The sequence below is a fragment of the Lasioglossum baleicum genome, chromosome 11 (genome assembly GCF_051020765.1).
Source record: "Lasioglossum baleicum chromosome 11, iyLasBale1, whole genome shotgun sequence".
In the NCBI taxonomy this organism is placed as follows: Eukaryota; Metazoa; Arthropoda; class Insecta; order Hymenoptera; family Halictidae; genus Lasioglossum; species Lasioglossum baleicum.
In genome coordinates this window covers 571,608-588,108 of record NC_134939.1, presented here as the reverse complement: position 1 = coordinate 588,108, position 16,501 = coordinate 571,608, and the positions used below count along the sequence as shown (strand labels likewise).

At 41.6% G+C, this 16,501-nt stretch overlaps 1 protein-coding gene across 4 annotated transcripts in view; it reads left to right on the top strand.

Moving 5' to 3' along the window:
• LOC143213737 (opioid-binding protein/cell adhesion molecule homolog) overlaps nucleotides 1-16,501 on the top strand; it is a 918,132-nt gene that overhangs the window by 685,206 nt on the left and 216,425 nt on the right. The window lies entirely within an intron of this gene.

The following is a 16,501-nucleotide window of genomic DNA, read 5'->3' as shown; positions in this document are numbered from 1 at the left end:
TCAAATCTACAGGGTAGGGTAATAACTATTAGCACGTCAGATATCTTCGAAACTATACGTTTCACAGAAATATTTCCTAAAATAAAATTGCACAGTACGAAGGGGGCCTTTCGGTGGCGATAATAGTTTTTTTGCAGGTGCAGGTACTTCGGACATTTGAAGGTCACCTTCATTTTTTTCAAAATGGAATGAGGTATTTTTTAATACATCAATCGATGCAGCTGGACATTCGTTATAAAAAAGTACTAACCTACGTATGTCGAAAAGTTAGTAGTTCAGGAGATATTTCAATTTAAATAACTCTAAAATACCATTACTGTGGTACTAAGACGTTACACAAGTAATTAAACACTAACGTCTTAGTACACGACTATCATTTAATTGATACAATCCGAGCTGTAAGATTGTATCGTGTGGGGACGTTGAATTACTTGATTAGGATATTGTTAATTATCAAAGAACACAAATATATTCTTACTATAAGGATTCGTATTACAATTGTGTAATTGTCGCGAATGGATTGAATTTAGAATAGAAAGAATTGAATGAAGATATTACCTAAACTAAGATGCACGGTGTTGACGCACTGGCAATTTGGGGGGGTCTCGGAGCAACCTTATCACTGCCTAATAGATTTTGCACCAACTCGCGGAATCTATACGGTTAAACTTTGATTCGAAGGGAACTTTAACCCGATCTCACTGGCATATGGTACGCGACACGATTCGTGATTACGATAGTACTAGCCCACGAGAGTAGAAACGCAAGGGCTTATATAGCCCAGCAATGACAGGTGGTACTTGTCAGTACCCTTCAAGTGAACATTTGTATTTTGTCAACGACCAGTTGGTCGTGCGTATGTTTGCTCCCTAAACTAAACTAAACTAAACAGCTATGTAGATTCATCTAGGGTAGCCCTGTTTGTTTATCTAGGACGGTTCCTGCTAGAGATGATGATGAATACCTGTTCGTCATCCGTAACACTGTTCTTAATTTTTTTCCTAGACGCACAGTTTTTGAGAAACATGACTTTGAGAAAAAACATATTCTCCAACTTTAAACAAATATTGTGGTGTTATTATAAAAGATATTGAATTGTACTTAATAGCAAAAGATTCTGTAGACTTTGCCGAATACAGCGATATCCAATATTAATACATGATGATTGTTTAAACATGTTTAAGACGGAGAGACACCACTTTTGCACCAATTTTTGAGGATATTTTTCAATTTATCTCAAAAAATAAGGGACCAGCGGAAAATCGAACTACACCGCGCGATAGAGCAGACTTTGTCACGTTAACCTTTTTCCGACGAGCGGCTTGACTCGCGGAAGCCGGTTAACTTCGGGCCTTGCAGGTGCTGAGACCAGGCCGCGTGCAAGCCGAGTACACGCGGTCCGCCCGCGACAAACGAAACTCGAAGATTCGACGATTTCCTCACGAAAAACTAAAGGTTCGGGCGCCAGGCACCGCAAGGATGCCACACGAAACGCGGAACAAGGCTCGAGCTCGGAGAAGCCGAGATCGAGAGTCGAATCTTCGAGGTACGCGGATCGAAAATGACGTCGCGACTAGGCCAGATGGTTCGAACACGGGATGACTAGGACAGCCCTCTCGGCAGGACGGATCTCACAGGGAATCGAATAATGCGACTGCGATATTGTCTCGAGCTATTTATTTTAGCAGTCGGCAAGTTACAAAAGCGGCGGCCACGTGGCCGCGACCCGAGAGCCCGCGCTCTTCATACAAGATAGCGAGAAGGTGGTCGTTCGCCGCGCGGTTGTCTTACCGATTTCGCTCGCAACGATACCGCTGACAATTACCGTTGTTTCGCTCGCAACGAACTTCGGAAACGCGAGGCGCAGATGACCGGCGAACTGCGAGACTGTCGCGACGACTTCCGTACGTGATTCGCCCCGACGCGTATGTTATCGATTACGCGATCGAACGCCGACGGAAAGAATACGCTATTCGACAGGAGACACAGGATTCGATAAACGCGAAGATACCGAAAAGATTACTCTCCCGAAACGCGGCTCCTCTGAGGACACTCTTTCGCACGCAATTTACTGAGGAAAACTCTCACGAAACATTCACGAAAATCTCAAAGCAATCCGAGAGGAATGCGAGCGAATTATCGAGGACGGAACGGGAAGCGTTCGTCCTCTCGCGACGAAGGTCGAGCCGTCGCGCAACAAAAATACCGAATGGATCACTGAGACGACTTACCGCTTCTCGTGGCTTTTTCAGTTCTTGGTTTAATCAAACGGCTCCCGATAGAGCTGGCTTTACGGCTGGGCTCGGTTAGACGGAGTCCTAAGCGCAGGAAACCCTCACAGGACACGCAAACTTTTCGCGGCGCAATTACTAATGGTTCGTTACACGAGTTCTGAAAAATGGCGTGTACGTCGGGCGATAGCCAGCGCGACAGTGATCCATCGATTTTCGGCCGCCTAGCGGATCGAACTCGGCTCCCCCCACTCGACCGCTTTTCCGAATTGCCTATGGCGTGTTTCCACGGCGCGAACTCTATGGCACAGGAGCGTACCCTCTTCGCGTCCTAGGGCCCCGGACAATCACGAAATTGGTCAAGGAGCTTATCGCTCGCTTGACCGGCGGAGGGGCTTCCTCTTCTTGGCTACGAGGTCACCGACCCCGGGACAGCTCTCCCTTGATGGGGCGAGACGGCGTCAGGCTTTTCGGTCGGTCCCATCGGACGAGATGTTTTAGAAGAGCTGCTGTCCTGGCGGCGTCTCCGGCTTGTTTGGCGAGTGTCCTCGCACCAAGCTGTAATTTCCCGAAATCGGCCATTCGCTTTTCCGTCGAGCGCTTCCTGGCTGCGGGACGTCTGTTATTTCCCCGTGACAATTCGGAAGGTCGGTGGTTCCTTCTGCGCGTTCCATATACGGCCCTGAAACTTGCCGTTCTCGGCACGCGCGACAGATGTCATTAGGAGGTCCTCGATAATATCGGGATCTCTTAGAGGAGCACTCTCGAATCCTGTCTCGGTACGTGTCCGTTAGAGGGCGGTCCGGTCCTTTATCGCTCTCAAATATGCGCGGAATTACCGGAGAAGGGACGTCGCAACAGTTGCAACGTCACAACTTTTATCTTGAGAAACCACCATTTCAAGTTTACGTGGTCGACGTTTTTTTCAAACCAGAAAGGAAAATATCTTCGCCCGACATGGGTTGCCGTCAGTGGCGCTCACCACTACAACGGGCGTTCGCTGCGCCGTATCCCGTGGAACGCATGTTCTAGCGGTAAGCGCCATTAGCGACAACTTATGTCGAGCGAAGATATTTTACTTTCTGGTTCGAAAAAAACGTCGAAGATCCAAACTTGACAGGGTGGCTTCTCAAGATAAAAGTCTGTTCTATCGAGTGGTATAGTTTGATTTTCCGCTGGACCCTTATTTTTTGAGATAAATTGAAAAATATCCTCAAAAATTGGTGCAAAAGTGGTGTCTCTCCGTCTTTAATCATTGTTTAAACATGTTTAAACAATCATAATGTATTAATATTGGATAGCACTGTATTCGGGAAAGTCTACAGAATCTTTTGCTGCAAAGAACAATTCAATGTCTTTCATAATAACATCACAATATATATTTAAAGTTGGAAAATATGTTTCTTTTCAAACCCATGTTCCTCAAAAACTGTGCGTATAGGAAAAAAATTAAAAACAGATTCGGAATCAGCGCGAAAAACTCTATAAGAAGGACCCAACAGTAATTAGGGAACATAAAAAAAGTTGAAATTTGTTGATGTAACGTCCGAGGTCGGGCGTTGGAAGGATATGGGAACGATTCGATTTCGCGCTTTCGACTTTTCGCTCGCGACTCGCGTTGACGTGGGAGTGTACCACGCAGATCCCGGTCCGAGTGAAACTTTATTGAATTCTATGGTTCGGTCTCGAGAGAGGTTTTGAATCGGGATTTAGGAGGGTGCCCGAACGGCTAGACCAAGTCCGCCTAATTCGGGTTGGATCGTTGGCTCGAACGGCTAGACCAAGTCCGCCTAATTCGAGGTAGAAAAGGATAACGGGTTCTTATGGGTACGCGATTTTCACTTTCACTCGCACTTTGTCCTCGTCGCACGCGCACACGTCACTTTGATGAGTAGATCGTTGTAAGAACCGCACGTGAATCGTAGAGGAGAATTTTGATGAAAGGAGGCGTTCTCTCAGATCACGGGTATCAACTATAAATAATTTATAGCGTCCCGATTTGTTCATCAATGAGAACTATTCTATGGAATTCGGATCGTTGTAAACGTAGATCAGAAATGCTACGCGGATATTAAATAGATATTCGGTACTATATCGATGAGATCGTTCTTGACTGGATAATTTCGACTAGTGACTCTTGATTAAATGATCTCGACCGACTGACTACTACTGAAGATTTCGAATACTTTTGAAATGCTCGAAATACTGCCGAAATACTAATGAATTAATTAAGTCGAAATGCTGCTCTCACTCGCTGTGTGTGTGTCGCTCTGCTCTCCGGTCCTGGCTTTTATAGGCCTGTTGCAGGGGGATTTGTGGTGGGGAGACAGTAGAAAGAATTTCATGGTTGAGAGAGCAGGCAGTGGATCAGTGGGGGAAACAATAAAATCGTATGCCTGGGTGAGCAGGGCTTGAAATTGTTATTCCCAAAATCATTGAGGCTTGACGAGATCACATTCCACAGTGATGACGTCGGATGAAAGTCTTCTCAGACTTTAATATTAATTAATTATATATTTGTTTGTGGTGCAAATATAAAGAGGGAGTCCGGTGACGGACGTTAGGATGTTACATTGGACAATGTTATTTATAAAGATATAAATAATCCCCCTCCGATTTTGATGAAATTTTTTAAATATGTTATGCAGCTACACATTTTGAACAACTTTGTCCTTTTCATATAATTTCCTTTGTTTAGTTTTCAAGATATTCGCAGAAAACTGTTGCTACTATTACGTTGAATTTTCCGTATACGTGCACGCTCCGTGACTATGTACGTCAGCCTTCTTTGGCAAACCTTTTAATGTTTCTATAAATACATTACTGGGAGTGGAGAGAAATGTGGATCTGACTTATGTCATGGTCGCGTATATGATAAGCATTAAATTTCGACATACTAGTGCTGGATTTTCGTATGCGTGGTTGGGCCAGCCAGGCTTACCCCCACCCCTTCCGGCCTAATTAATTCTGATTTAGATCTAGATTAAGTTTGGGTGAAGTCTACAGGTGTGGAACAACCTGAAAATTCTGGACGACAGGTGTAATGCAAAAGTTTGCGAATGGAGTGAATAGGCATTAGACGTCGTATGCCAAGGATGGGCATTTTTGCCTCAATTGAGGCAAGACCGTCCACATCACAGCGCCTACTGCCTCCCACCAGCATCCACCGTTACCATGGAGAAAGAACGCGCTTCGCCCGTAGCGAGCAATGCGCATGTCTCGTGAAGGCTTCGTGCATCGCGGCCGCGAGGAAGCGAGGAGCGCCCTGTGCGACGAAGGCGCGCATTGCATGGAAGAGAGGTTGGTGGGAGGTGCAGGCGTTTTAGGGGCCCCACCCGTGCCCATCCCTATCGTATGCGGTATCCACGCATACGAAAATTCAGTAGTAGCATACCGAAATTGAAAGCTTATCTTATACGTGACCAAAGTCAGACCCACTTCTCTCTTTACACCTCGCAACATGTTTACATAAACAGTAAAAAGATAACCGGACCGTGCTGACGCAAACGTCACCACGGAGCGTGCACATATGCGGAAAATTCAATGCAGTAGCAGCAACTGTTTTTTGCGAATATCTCGAAAACTAAAACGGACCCCTCATTTTATCTATAGGAAAAAGCTGTTCAAAATATCGAAATCTGTAACATATTTAAATTTCATCGAAATCGGAGGAGAGTGCCTCTTTGTAAATAATTACGTAATATACAGAATTATATGCACGACGCCGAAGAGTCGTTATAGTCCAAGTTGGTCGGTGGCTAAGATGGCGGGTCGGAAGATTAACGGCCGGCCCTCTCTGCCCCTCAGGGGAACTTTCAAATAATAAGAAAATTATTACAATACGACATAAAATACCTAGCTTGTCCAAATCTACAGGTTATGTCTAACACAGGCAGTTCCAACTAGAGACCGCGGTTTTGGACGTGTACTAAAATACACGTGTACACGTGGTACGTGAACCGTGTAGTACGAATTTAGGGATCCGTGTAACACGGATCGTGTGCGAACACGGATCCGTTCGGCACGTTCGAGTCCGACAACTGAGGCGTTATTGTTTTTAGATCGAATTCTTTTCTACTGTTGACGTTAGAAGTGAGACAATAATAAAGTTGCGGTAAATTGTTCGACGTTAAATGACCGTATATTAAAATGCATATGTAAAATAAAAATACGAACATTTGTGAAATTAATAAAAAAATATATAAAAAAACTTTTTAAAAACCATGCTTATATTAAATTGCACTAAAAAGGAGAAAATAATTTTTTTACACATTAGCGACAATAAATAAAAGCGTGGAGCAGCCACGAAGATTGCGTCAATATAGTTTAGCGCTCCACGCTTTTATTTATTGTCGCTAATGTGTAAAAAAATTATTTTCTCCTTTTTAGTGCAATTTAATATAAGCATGGTTTTTAAAAAGTTTTTTAATATATTTTTTTATTTTCTACTTTTTAGTCTTTACATATCTTGTAATCGATTTTAATTACCACTTCAACCAATAAATTCAACCATCTTTTGTAAAAGGAAAAATATTGTGTCATGGCGGCTGCAAATCAAAGTTTCCATTCTGTAGGATCAATCGTTCAGGAGCTATTGCAGTGTTTTTGACAGGTAAGGGCGCCGCCATATTGGTTTGTAGTGACGACCGCGAGCCACTTATCGAGCAGAACCGCTGGTCCTTGTCGCCCTCCACACCGACTTGATCCTAAACAACTCAGTAAGTAAACCAGGGGGTGTCGACTCTGGTACTTTTTCGAAGCACTGTTCAGCAGTTAACATAGTTAACCTCGCATGTACGTGTAATCGTATTCATCGCTAGCTATTTATAGTTATGAATTCGGTTTTTTAGAAAAATTAATTTACAACGGTTATGTATGTGTACATATTTATGATTATTGCAATATAACATATTCATAATATAACATACTTATTCTCAATAAACATATTTATTCATAATAAACATACTCATTCATAATAAACATACTCATTCATAATACAACATACTTATTCATAATATAACATCTTCATAACACCTTCATACATAATACAATACAATTCTTTATCCTATCAAACATCATTAGCATACACTTTTATTGTTAATATTGGGTCATTTCATGTTATCTATTACCTTAATATACATACCTCTTCTTGAAGATTTAATGCAGTATCGTCTTCTGGTAAATCAACCCACATTTCTTCCTGTAAATGTGTATGCCTTTTTGGTAAAAGCAAACTTGGAATTGCGTCCTACTTGAATTTGCGCCTGACTAATGATGGAATAACATCGTCTTCTGTGAAATGCAATGCACACACATGATACTTCTTCAACTCGTGTTCAAATAGCCCATCTAGTCTTGGAGAATTTACGGCTTGCTTCCATTGCAGTGCTCGAACTGTGTCTTTATGAAAAACATGTGCAGGAACCATCGAACCAGATTTGCAACTATGCACTACACACATGTATCCAGGCATCTTGCAGCTTTATACTTTATAAATACTACACTTTCAAGTAAAAATACAAATACTAAAAATACAAAAGAGAACACACAAGAGAACTCCTTTTTAACTTATATCTTGCTATATTAAGTAGTATGAAGTAATTAATAATTATATTAATATAAAAGTTATTATATTGTAAAAGTAATTATATGTGATCTGACGTGGTCTAGCGATGTCAACGAGCGCGTCAGAAACAGTCAGAAATGTCAGAAATGGCTGGAAATGGCTGAAAAACCGACGCCGCCAGCAAAGAGTGGGGTGGAGTGGGGATGCAGTTTCTATACCCACCGCCAGGTGCCGCCAGGGCACTACTGTGCTGCCACCAAGCGTAAGGCCCGAGGAACGTCACTAAATTCGTTCCCACTTTTTAACAAACGACTCGACACCCCCTGAAGTAAACTGAGGTCCTACGATGCGAAGTGGGCCAGTGGAGTGGGAATGAGTCGGAGTGTGGGAACACGTAGTGGAGTAGGTTAACCCCAGCGCGCGGAGTGGGGATCGCTGTCCGCGATGACGTACTACCGAGCGTCGCGCGGGGAGGTGTAATGGTTAAATTTTTAATAGTTTATATCTCCTAAACGCATAGTTTTTTTAAAATTTGTTTTTTAATATTGCATTGTCACCCAGTTCTGAGCTATGTTTAAAGTTTCAAGTCTCTAGCTCATTGGGAAGTGGTTTAAAATTCGATTTCAAGATTTGACGCATACAACAACGACAACATCGACAACGACAACAACAACTCGGCAAGTTAATATAAGCGTGGTAAAATACACGGGTACCCGTGTACTTAGTATTATATTACGTGCATTAAAATTCGGATTCGTTTATTGCACGTGAAATAGGGACCTCTATTAGATGTGATTCCGGAAGCGGGTAGCGCAGATGGAAAGAGATACTGAATAAATTAGCGGAAATAGCGCACGAAATAAAACAGGTGTTAGAAGAGCGATGCGTTTATTACGAAATAGAGAGCTATACTGACGTGAAAGAGAACAATACAAAGAAAAAGAAAGGATTACATAGACAGACATAAGTATGGATTTAAAGACGACAGCATTGGTGACGCGTAGATATAAACAGAGAACGTATTTGTGTAACACCCGCGTTACTTGAGGCGTGAGCGTGAACAACGACTGTCCAGAGCTAACACATATTTTGAAAAACAAATTTTTGGATTACAGGTAACAAAAAATAATTAACAAAAGTTTACGCAATAAAATTTGATGAATTAATTTTCTATTTTGATATAAAAAAACCAAAATGTTTACATATTCAGGTAAAATTATTTCCCACATTTGAAAAACAACGTTCGGAACTATACAGGGTGTCCCAGACCAAGTGTAAGTCCCGGAAATGGGAGGTTCCTTGGGCCATTTGAAGCGACATTTTCCTTTGCACCAATGTCAACTGCGGCTTTGTTTAGGAGTTATTAACGAAAAACACGGACCAATCAGAGCGCGCCCTGGGCCGCCGCGCCGGCAAGCGAGTGTCGGCGGTACGCCGTGACATCGCAACGAACAAAAGTGTCTCGATTATGTGAATGCACTCCGATTTCAATGAGCTTTGGATATGTGGTCAAGATCATTATTCTGAACAACATTTCTCTTTAGACTTTTTGGCGATCGGCTTTAGTTTACGAGATTATCGCGAGAAACTTTACTTGTAAATCCATGGGATCGATGTACTACTAGCTTCTATCCGATTCCAATGAGCTTTGGATATGTGGTCAAGACCATTATTCTGAACAACATTTCTCTTTAGACTATTTGGCGGTTGGCTTTAGTTTACGAGGTTATCGTAAAAAAAGAGAAGAAGCAGAAACTGATTGTATTAAAAACTCACGTATTCAGCCGTAAATCCATTTGCAGCTTCGAAATGTGTGTCTTGAAACTTCTCCACACTCACAATCACTGTTCACATTTGTCAACACATAGTTATGCACTAATAATAATTGCCATATCCCTTGTACTACTGCACAAATCACAACAATCAGGTAATGCAATCACTAGACCGCGGATTTCATGCATTTGTAACAAACATTAGTAGGTGCATTTTAATACAGTAGAGAGATTAAAATAATTTCAAAACACCATAGTATTATTTTCAACTTCTTAAAATGATCACAGTGAGAATCAAATATCTGTCTGGCTCCTGTCCCTTGTAATAGCAGCAGCCAACATTAATTTTGCATAAAGATCCGCAGTCTAGTGATTAGTTTAAATATCACTATTAAAAACACAGCTAATAGCAACCGTTAGCTTTGAATTGACAAGTCTTTGGAGATGTTCTCTCTACCGCGGATCGAACGACACTGATTTTCCGCAAGATTTTTCTAAAGAATTTAGGAAGGGCATTTAGAGTGTCGAAATTCGAAATGCACGCTGTAGCACGTTTACGAAAACGACGGGACGGTTAGACGAAAAACAGAACGCAAGAAGGACCGCTGTAAGATTTACGGTAAACACATGTTTAGTTTTTCCTGCAGATTGGTACGCAGAGTCGATGGGTAACCGCGCGTTAGAAAACGTCATCCGTCCTTTTACCCAGCAAGGGGTAAAAATGTCAGGTCAGCGTACCATCCCTATTGTCCTATACCTTCCTTAAGAAACTTTCTAAAAGAAGGACAGACGACGTTTTCGAACGGTTACCCATCGACTCTGCGTACTAATCTGCAGGAAAAACTGAACATGTGATTGCCATAAATCTTTTAGCGGTCCTTCTCGTATCCTATTTTTCGTCTAACCGTCCCGTCGTTTTCGTAAACGTGCTACAGCGTGCATTTCGAATTTCGACACTCTAAATGCCCTTCCTAAATTCTTTAGAAAAATCTTGCGGAAAATCAGTGTCGAGCGAGCCGCGGTAGAGAGAACATCTCCATAGTCTTGTCAATTCAAAGCTAACGGTTGCTATTAGCTGTGTTTTTGATAGTGATATTTAAACTAATCACTAGACTGCGGATCTTTATGTAAAATGAAAGTTGGCTGCCACAATTATAAGGAACAGGAGCCAGACGGATATTTGATTCTTACTGTGATCATTTTAAGAAGTTGAAAATAATACATTGGTGTTTTGAAATTATTTTAATCTCTCTACTGTCTTAAAATGCACCTACTCATGTTTGCTACAAATGCATGAAATCCGCAGTCTAGTGATTGCATTACATGGATTACCTGATTGTTGTGATTCATGCAGCAGTACAAGGGATATGGCAATTATTATTAGTGCATAACTATGTGTTGACAAATGTGAACAGTGATTGTGAGTGTGGAGAAATTTCAAGGTATATGTGTGAAATAAACATACGAATTATTTATCGATTCGAAAGTGAAAGTGAAATTCTGGATCGTCGACTTGACCGCGCTTCCCTTAGACCTTAGTTAGTATACCAACTATCTACCAACGGCTGTGCAGTTCGTCGACCTGGCTGTATGCCCCTTACCTTTCGGCATACCTGAAGACATCTGTGCAGTTCGTCACCGAGTGACCCAGTGACACACATTTCGAAGCAGCAAATGGATTTACGGCTGAATACGTGAGTTTTTAATACAATCAGTTTCTGCTTCTTCTCTTTTTTACGATAATCTCGTAAACTAAAGCCAACCGCCAAATAGTCTAAAGAGAAATGTTGTTCAGAATAATGGTCTTAACCACATATTCAAAGCTCATAGAAATCGGATGGAAGCTAGTAGTACATCGATCCCATGGATTTACAAGTAAAGTTTCTCGCGATAATCTCGTAAACTAAAGCCGATCGCCAAAAAATCTAAAGAGAAATGTTGTTCAGAATAATGATCTTGACCACATATCCAAAGCTCATTGAAATCGGAGAGCATTCACATAATCGAGAAACTCTTGTTCGTTGCGATGTCACGGCGTACCACCGACACAGGGTGTTTACCTACAGGTGGGAGAAAATTTAAGGGGTGGTTCTCGACGATAATATAAGACGAAAATGAAGAATAAAAAAATTGCGATTTCGGCTTCGTTGTTTAGTTATTAACAATTAAAAATCCGCCTAAAATGCTGCAACACTTCTAACAAAAGTATACGTTGCGTACGTCAGACAGGCGCGCGACAGTCTCGTATCAAGTGACAAACGCATGCATACCTTGGTTCTCATTTGGGGCCCCAGCGAGGTGAAAATGTTTAAAAAATCGATGGACGACATTGAACCTACCTACTCGTTAAAATCCACAAGGGCATTTCTAATATCCGCCCTATGGAATTATCGAGTAGAAGGGGCCAATGCCCTTTCACTTTTAAATTCTTCTCACAAATATCCACAAATCCTTATCCTGCTCTATAATTGTTCATAACACCGTACTTAGTATACTGGAATAAACGCTCTAGCACTATTTACAATATCATACACACGCACTACGAGTTTACAGAGTCATGCGATTTCTGCGAACGGAAATCTTCGACGCGTGCGAGAAGAATCGTCCGTACAAGCTGGCATCTGTGTGCACACTGATTCAAGACAGCTGATGAGGTCGATGCCAGATCGATAAAACAAATGAAGGTCTACAGCAAACTACCGTCCAAACATCGCGCGTTGCTATACCAATACATTATCTATCCTGTTTTCACGAATTTCGTGATTCTTTCTGATTCTGTCTGTGACCGCGAAATATCTCATGTGTGTGCATTGACCACATTAGCTGTCTTGAATCAGTGTGCATACGGATACTAGCTTGTACGGACGATTCTTCTCGCACGCGTCGAAGATTTCCGTTCGCAGAAATCGCATGACTCTGTAAACTCGTAGTGCGTGTGTATGATATTGTAAATAGTGCTAGAGCATTTATTCCAGTATATTAGGTACGGTGTTATGAACAATTATAGTGCAGGATAAGGATTTATGAATATGCGTGAGAAGAATTTAAAAGTGAAAGGGCATTGACCCCTTCTACTCGATAATTCCATAGGGCGGATATTAGAAATGCCCTTGTGGATTTTAACGAGTAGGTAGGTTCAATGTCGTCCACCGATTTTTTAAACATTTTCACCTCGCTGGGGCCCCAAATGAGAACCAAGGTATGCATGCGTTTGTCACTTGATACGAGACTGTCGCGCGCTTGTCTGACGTACGCAACGTATACTTTTGTTAGAAGTGTTGCAGCATTTTAGGCGGTTTTTTAATTGTTAATAACTAAATAACGAAGCCGAAATCGACATTTTTTTATTCTTCATTTTCGTCTTATATTATCGTCGAGAATCCCCCCTTAAATTTTCTCCCACCTGTAGGTAAACACCCTGTATAACATATTTACATTTAGGTTTATAAAAAAATAAAAACATTATAAACATAAACATTTTTGAACAATTGAGTTTGCACGTAGTTCCTACAATTTATGCTAAACCTACTACTATTGTTAGTCAGTCGATACATATACTATCTCTTAATTCTTAATGTTTTGCTTTTGAGAGGGAAAATTATATTAGAAGAAACCCTCTTTCATTTTCACTTTTACACCTGATTGTGTACCTGTCGGTAGTACTAATATTGCATGTTGTCTAATTTAGATTATATCCTATTACGCATAGCTTATGATTTAGATTTCCTTAAGTCCTAGTTATTGCAGTATCTATCACATAATCTTCAGTCAATTTCATAGTAAATAGATAGCTTTTGGTAAGATACTTTGTGCTTAATGCTAAATCTTTAATATAATGTTCAACGGGTGGGATCTCTGTGTGTCTGTGTAATTCTGTTATTCTGGTGTTTCTGCGGGCTGACAGTATTAGTCTTGGCATTTTGTTTTGAAATATTTGTAGTTTGTTAATGTTTGTTATGGCAGCACTACACCAGACCGGTGTTGCATACGTTATAATTGTCCTGATTATCATTTTATAAATTAATTTTTGTTATGTACAGATAAGTGGGAGTTGTATACCATTAGTGGATATAGTTTCCTAAGTACTTTTCTTATCCTTTCTTTGATGTGACATGCATATGTTAGTTGTGTATCAAGGTGAACTCCTAGGTATTTAACTGTGTTTGTTTTGTGTGCATTTACTGTTACTTTTTCTTTGAAAATACTGTTTCTAATACTTGTTTATATGTGTTTGTACTTGCTTGGCACCTATTATGGCATTTTAGTAGGAGTGTGTGTAAATGGCTGTGTCATCTGCAAATAAAGCTAATTTTGTTTTAGTGAATTTGGGTGTGTCGTTCAGGTATACGTTGAATAGTTTTGGCCCTAGGACGGAGCCTTGAGGACTCCTGCTCTAATCAATCTTTTGTTAGATTTTGTATTATTTACTTGTACTCTAAGGTGTGTCTGTCATGTAGGTATGAAGCTATGAATTTAATAAACATGGGTGGGTACTTCTGTAATATTAATTTGTATAATAGTCCTTCTAACCATACTCTATCAAAAGCTTTCTCTATATCCAGTAGGAGCATGACTGTTACCATTTCTTTATTGAAGCCGATTGAAATGTCGTTTGCAATTCATGTTACCTGCTGTACTGTATTATGTTTTTCCCTAAAGCCAAATTGTTCATCTATTATGATTTTGTTTTTAGTTCAGTTTAGTCAAGGACTTTACTCATTGTTGGTAAAAGACTTATTGGTCTGTAGCTGCTTGGTTCAGTTTCCTTTTTCCCTATTTTGTGTATTGGTACGATGGTTCCAGTTTTCCAACCTGATGGTGTTGTTCCAGCGTAGCATTCATTACGTACATTAGTTATGTACATTACCCAGACAACCAACTGCTCCGATCTGCAGCTGCACTGCGCGGCAGCAATGTCGTGTTTTGGATCCCTGCTGCCGCGACGCTGCACGGAGAACGGTGTTGGATTTTGCCTCGCCGTAAGAGGGCAACACGGTCGCACCAGTGTAGGGGCTCTGTTCCCCCACTCCCATGTTACCAGAGTGGGGATCGGCGGAAGCCGTTGGCAACGCCGAGCTCCCGCTCTTCCTTCTTGAGCTGCAACACCCGAGCTGGACGGTTGTCCGTCAAGCAGCGAGTTTCTCTGTCTACTATTACCTTCGTCCCGCGTGATAGTCGAACGTAACCTCGGCACTGGGTCGAGGCGGCGAGTAGGCGCCGATAGCTAGAAGTCTACTACATTTCTGGGGACTTCAACCTACACCAGGTCGCACTAATGTAGGACCTGCTATGTGGTAGATGTCGGTAAAGTAAATGTCTATTGTACAAATGTGTAGCAGCAGCAGCAGCAGTCTTTCTTTTTACTGACAAAATTAATATTTATTTAAATTACATACTACATACTATCAGGTCGTTCGGAAAGTAATTTCGTTTATCGTGTAGGGATGGCAATGCTTCCGTTTGTCATTACTAGACTGCGGATCTTTCTGCAAAATAAAAATTGACTATATTGAATGCAAGAAATAGAAATCAAATTGAATGTTATTTCTTCAGCAAAGGAGAAAACGAAATGACTTTCCGAACGAGCTAATACATTAACATATTACAATAGGAGAGCTGCATAAAGTCTAAATAAAATCAATCTTATCATTTTCATACAAAGAAACATTTACCAGTTACTTTTAAGGTTCGGTAGGTGTAGAGTGTTGAAACGTCTTCGTGCAAAAAAAATGTGTCGTAGAAGGGAAAAGAAACTTAATTTATAATTTTCGGCTCGAGCGCGTTTCAAGCTACCCGAGTGCATCGGGCTGCCAAGGGGTTTCGAGCTGCCCGGGAGTGTCTCGATCTCGTCGGGCGGGTTCGGAAAGAATCGGACAAGTTTCAGCGAGCGAGTTTTCGCGATACTCGTGATTCAATTCTGCGTTCGCACGAACTTGTCTGCTTCTGTCTGAGGTCTGAACGCGCTCGACAAAGTCGAGCCACTCTCGGGCCACCCGATGGTGTGTCACGGATAGACTGCGGATCTCTATGCAAAATAAAAAATGTCAGCGTCGATTACAGGAAATAGAAACTAAATTGAATGTCATCTCTTCCCTTAATGATTTTAATAGAGTAGAAATCATATATTGACATCTTCAATTTAAAAAGTTTTCCAACAACTATCAATTTCATCTACTCAAGTTTGCTATAAATGCATAAAAGATCCGCAGTCTATCCGTGACATATCAAGCGGCCCGAGAGTGGCTCGACTTCGTCGAGTGATTTGAGAATTACAGTCAACACGTGTTGGTCGAGGAAGTGTCGACTTCCAGCTCAATAGTAATGACCTGTCATAAATCTCTCTATAGAGAACAGCCCCGGGAACGGCACTGAAAGAAATCGAGCCTACCGGGTTGGGTCTGCCTGGGTCTGCCTAGCCCGACCACAGCCGCGCGCCCGTAGTCTCAATGTGTTGACTTCGATGGCGCACGCTGCGTAGTATGTGTGACCGCTGTAATAAGTATTTCAATACAGCCGAAAATGCGTGTGAAACGAGTCCTGCCTCCTCCACTCTGATTCAATCGTCCGCGCATTCGCACCTAGACACGTCACCGTACTCCTGCCTGGGAACCTTCTTCTCAGACTTACACCAAGTCCAATGTCACCAGTTCGAATTCATGCGTGTTGGCGTGTTGCCGCCATCCCCTACAATTGCGTAGTAGTGGGCGGTAACGGTATCGTATCCTAACCCACTGCTGTTCCGCTATCGCTCGTACTTACGAGGCAGTGTATTGGATCACTTGTTGGACATAGACAAATCTAAAATGTTTTTTCACTACGTGAATGAAATATGTAATTTCAGGACCGACGCTGTCGATCCTTACGTCAGAAAATGTCTGTTCCAGGGTTGTTACCTTTCACTTAAAAAGGCATCGTTGGTCAAGACTGGTTGC